Source organism: Notolepis coatsorum, assembly GCF_963971535.1.
Source record: "Notolepis coatsorum genome assembly, chromosome: 1".
In the NCBI taxonomy this organism is placed as follows: Eukaryota; Metazoa; Chordata; class Actinopteri; order Aulopiformes; family Paralepididae; genus Notolepis; species Notolepis coatsorum.
The window spans coordinates 248461954-248467953 of record NC_140165.1 but is presented as its reverse complement, the minus strand read 5'-3'; positions in this window follow the sequence as shown (position 1 = coordinate 248467953).

The window sequence follows — 6000 nt, the reverse complement described above, 5'->3', positions numbered from 1 at the left end:
CTATACTCTGTCATTGTCGCAAAATAATTGACAGACACTGCGTTCTGGAACACCGAGGCACAGCCGAGGTGTTCTAAACCCAGTGAAGGTCAATTATTTTGCGACATTGACAGAGTATAGCTATACATTATCCCGCTTATTACATGGCTAACTTACTAACAATATACCTAATTCATTTTACACCATCGACAAGATGAGATCAAATGCAGACTCAGTTGTTCTGTGGCTCCTCTGTCATCGCCGGCACCCGGCAGGTGTGTGGACTTGATTGCACTGATGTAGTGCAGTTGTGCATAATGGTAATGCTTAGCTTTCGTGACTGCGATCAAAATGCTTGATTGTGATTGGTCAATAGCGCTCTGTTGCCCCTGACAGCGGTCATTATTGCGCGTTGCCCATGACAGCGGTGAATTATCGAAAAATAAATGTTTTTTTTTATCTACTTTTTCTCCCCATTTTTCTATTTTTCTCCCGTCCCCAATTTCGTATTGTCCAATTACCCTACCCTTCCCCCTACCCTCCCCTGTCTCGAACGCTGTTAGGCCATGCCTCCCACAAGCCGGCTGCAATGTGGACGAAGCCTTGCATCACGTGTCCCCTCCGGTACTCAAGGAGGCAGCCGTCGCATCTTTTCACCTGCACAGCGTGATCTCTCAGCGGCGAGGGTCTGCGTGGGAGAGACACGCCGCCCTCGTTGCTTCCTGATTCTACTGCGCAGGCGCACCAACCGACCTGTAGGAGTCGCTGTCCACAATGTCCAATCCCCACCCACCAGCTTCCCACCCCCTAATACTGCCAATTGTATTAGTATGAACAACCAGCCAAGCTGGTAGCAACGCCGAGAGCTGGGCTCGAACCCAGCATCTCCTGCATTGGTGGCGAACGCCTTGCCCACTGCGCCACCTAGCCGCCCGCATTTTGGCTAATGTTAAAACTTGTCAGCTCAGTGTTGTCTATTTTTCTGTGTGTGTGTGTGTGTGTGCGCGTGTGTCTGTCATACCTTCACAGGACAAAGCCCACTGACTGCATCTGTCTTCATGGTAGCAGTGGACCAGGTGGTGGTCAATGATGGAGTCTCAACGTTCACTGAAGCAGTCAATGCCATGTTCATGATCTATTATGCCCTCAACATCGACTATCCTGTAGAGCTGGGTGCAACAATGGAGTTTCTTCAAGGGTAATTGTATATTTTTTTCATCTTTTTATTCATTTACCAGCATAATGAACTTTTTTTTTTTTTTTTTTTTTTTATCTTTTTCCCCCTCCATTTTCCTCCGATTTTCTCCCATCCCAATGTTAGTCGTATGCCAATTCCCAGTCCCTTCCTGGTCGCTGCGCACTTACCCCCCACAGTCAGATCATCTGGGAGAGTGGAGGCTACCACGTGCTTCCTCCGACACACGTCCAGCCAATCACCGCTTCTTTTCACCTGGCAGCGCGGATTCTCATCGAGAGGGCGTAGCGTGTGGGAGGATCACACTATCCCCCTCAAGTCCTATCCGCGCTTAGCAGGCGCCCCGACCGAACTGTAGGAGTCGCTGTTTACAACGACCCGGACCCACCCCGCCAGCTTCTCCCACCCTCTAATACAGCCAATTGTATTAGTGCAGACGGCCAGCCAAGCTGGTGACAACCCCGGAGCTGTGAGCTGGATTCGAGCTGGATTCGAACAGGCGAATCCAGCTCACAGCTCCGGGGTTGGTGACGAACGCAATCTCCGCTCGGCCACCTAACCGCAGCATAATGAACTTTTAATCATAAAGTCCTTGTAGCAGTTTGAGAGTGAATCAATGCAGTGCAGAAGGCAGGGCATGAGTGACAGAGCCCATTCTTTCAAACATTCATTGAGAGCAGCACACACATAGGCTATAGCAGTATCACGGTATGCAGCCAAGGCCCACCAATGTGAGAATGAACGGAATTGTGTAAATGTACACCATTTGATAACGATGTCAATCCTTTTATGTACCACTCCTCTACAGATGCATGTTCAAGATAAATCCGGACAAGGGCTCAAAAGTCCACAAACAAGGCAATAAGAAGTGTCTCGCAGTCAATCCCAAGGTCCTGTCACTCATATCGAAGATATCAGAGCATGACTGGCTGGAATGACTGGTGAGTTTGCTGTTAATTCATTTGATTACTTGTGATTTATTTCATGTCCCTTTTTTCAAAACTATTTGGCAGGTGATCGGATCAACCTCTATTCAGGTAAATCTAATTCTTTCCACCACAAGGTCGGGAGTAAAGCGAATACAGTTTCCACAGGAAAGAAAACCTTCAGTGCTGTTCTTTGCTCTTCCAATTAAGAAACTCATTTCATTTCAGATATAACTAATGTTAATAGCAGCATCTACGCTAACCTCCGCCATTGGTGTTTTGAAATGAACAGTTGCTTCTCACTGTTGTCACACCTAAACCACCTCTTCTCGTAGATTACAAACTTCTCTCTATGGAGATTTGCCAGAATGATGTGGGCAGTGAAACGTGAGCTCACAAGATCAGAATGGTCTCATGTCCAAATTCTGAAGATTTGGACATCAATCTGATGCAATTTCTTCTTTATTTCTCCATGAGGTTGATTGAAATAGTATTTCTGTTTGTGTGTATTACAGAGAATCCAGAGCCATCAGGACTAAAATGAAGCGAAACAAGATACAGCAGCACTGGAAGAAAGAGGATGAATAACATTCTTGTTTTCAGTTCAGTTAATTTTTATATTGGACACATGACAATGGTCATAAATCGCAAGTTTTACCAGCTGCTGTTGCAGCATTGTCCGAAAAGGGCTAGGGAGAAGCACTATATAGCTTGCCGGGCCTACGCCTGAAGACTCCCATTTTTTATACACATATATACCTGCACATATTCATACATGATACATATTCATACATGATGTTTATAGCATTGTTCTGTATATACTGTATACATACACATATACACACACGCATATATATTTATCCCATAAATACTGTATCATATTATAAATAATAAGCTGTACACCAACTGGGGTGCTCTTTGCCATGGATATGTATGTGTGTGTATGTATATATATATATATATATATATATATATATATATATATATATATATATATATATATATATATATATATATATATATATATATATATATATATATCCATACACACATGGCAAAGAGCACCCCATAGTTGGTATACACAGCTTATTTACAATATGATTAATAAATTAGTGTTGGCATGTATATAAAGTGATATACAGTACATATACACATTATAGTATATTATGGTTGAGCACTTTGGTTCCGCACGGACGTTTACACTGTTATAGAATACAGCACTGACCATCACCAACCGTAACTTAGGGGTTAGAGTTAGAGGTGGTCTAGGTCTGGTTAGGGGTTAGAGTCAGAGGTGGTCTAGGTCTGGTTAATAGAGGCCATAACCAGACCTAGACCACCTCTAACTCTAACCCCTAACCAGACCTAGACCACCTCTAACTCTAACCACTAACCAGACCTCTTCCATGTGGCACTTTAACAGTACACTGACCTCAGAATGTATATTTTTATGCAAGCAGATTGCAATCAGTGTGTACTACTAGTACTACTGTGTTTAGTTTACAGTATCATGTTGTTATAGAATAAACCGCTGCCAGCAGCAGCCCAGCACTGACCAATGACCATCACCAAACTTAACTTGGGGGTTAGAGTAAGAGCCTAGGTGGTCTAGGTCTGGTTAGGGGTTAGAGTCAGAGAGGTGGTCTTGGTCTGGTTAGGGGTTAGAGTCAGAGGTGGTCTAGGTCTGGTTAATAGAGGCCATAACCAGACCTCTAGACCATCTCTAACTCTAACCCCTAACCAAACCTAGACCACCTCTAAATCTAACCCCTAACCAGACCTTCCATCACCATGTGGCACTTTACACAACAACCTCAAAATGTGATTTATCATTTTATGTTTATGCAAGCAGATTGCAATCAGATTGCTACTGTGTGTACTATACACTATTGTACTGTACTATTATCTACTCAAGTTCAACTACTGTGTTTGTTTGTTTACAAAACACAGTATCCTGTTAGTGTTGTTGACACTGTTACACTGGCTGCTGTTACTGTTATTTAATATTTTCAAATAAATCGCTGCCAGGTGAGCAAGGCCAGACATAGGCCCCGTCCACACGAACGCTGGGTTTAATGTAACCGTGATTGTATGTGCGCAGTTGCACTGTTCGGCCACACACAACCGGGGATTTGCTACACTGCAACCGCGGTCTTTGAAACCGGTGGCCAGGGTGGAGTTGTGCGGTTTTGCAGTTGCGTGTGGGCATAGCAACCGGGGTTATTCCCAGTGTTTACAGCAGAGCTGTCGCAATTATTCCCCATGTTCACGGCAGACCGCGGGGTAGAGAGATTAGAGCAGAGCCAACTACACCAGTGTTTACAGCAGAGCTGTCCCAAGTAGCGTTATATGAAAATGATTGTAACAAACTTTTGTTAAAAACGTATCGTCTGTGTTGAAGAGTGTTGTGATCGACTGATGTCTGTTGACGCTCAGAGTAAACATGTAGCTGCAGCTAAACTAAACTCATGTGTTGTCAAGTTATTGTTATAAGGAACCCAGTCCAGACTGCATCCCCTTAACAATTGTTTGTATTGAGCCGTATTGTATTGTACCCATTCTGCAATGTGTTAAATAACGTTTGCATCCATTCATTATACTAGCGTTAACGTTACATTATTACGTTAGCATTTAAGCTATATACTATACATAGAGAATGCCATTGACATTAGCATGTAGCTAACAACACCGGAGATCTTTTTTGTGAGACTAAACTATCCGCTCTTGGTGGTAAATTGTGTTGCTGATGGTTTTGTTTCATCAACAAAATGAGAGGCAGAACACAGTGAATGTATCCGTTTGTTTATTGCAGTTTCTTTCTTTGCTGAAAATATATGTTCCGTTGGCAAAATGATCAATAGGGTCCAGCTGTGCTTCTAAACAGGAAGTTTACTTCTTCTTCTTCAGTAAATTAATGGCAGATCGCGACCCAACAGGAAGTTTAGTGAGCGTTCAGTCTTTTCTGATTGGTTGAAATGGCCTTCATGTCTGAACAACATCGCCGCCTACTGCTTTGGCATTGTATTACATTGTACTAAATGTATCGGTTGCTGGGTTCCAGCTCTGCCCGTGAGTACGCAGTTATACACGGTTGTCCACCTGTGTTCACCGTGTGGACGGAGTTTTATTTTTTCAAACTTCGGTCATATTAAATCCAAACTCTCGTGTGGACAGGGCCATAATGTGATGCCTTAATGGCCTTAATGTCTTATTAAGTTATTTCTCCATTCACAGATCGACAGTGAGTGCTGCACCCTTCCTGTTTATTACTTGTGCCGCCGACTCAGATTCCCCTATAGGTTAAAAAATAAATACGCAATTTAAATCAGAATATGTTCCATGTTGACTATTTCTGACTTCTGCCAAGTTTTTTTCCATTGACTAAAAATAGACAAAAATGTCATCCGTTTACTAAAATGCTCAGACATTTTAGTTGACTAAAACTGACTAAACGAAAAAAATAAATGAAAATGACTAAATATGATAAACGAAAAAGGAGCACTTGACACATTACTAAGACTAAAACTAAAATGAAAATAGCTGCCAAAATGAACACTGGTTTACAGTGACATTCCATATAAATGTTGTGATTTCCATATAAAATGTTGTGCTAATAAATACCGCTCTCCTTCGAGACACCACCGCCGACTCATCTCTCAGCACTATACAATAGTATGCTAGATATAGTCGTTTCCTTTTCACCATTGGCAGATTATCATCCACATTGGAGAATAGAGCTTTTAAATGCTTATTTCTACTTTTGACACATTAACTGTACTGACTTTTACAAGGTATATCAACTGTATATATCAACTGTATGTACTCCAAATATACTGAGAAGAGTGCTTGCTTGTGGGTTGTTGAACTGGAGTGCAGCTGAGACCATGCAAAATGAATACT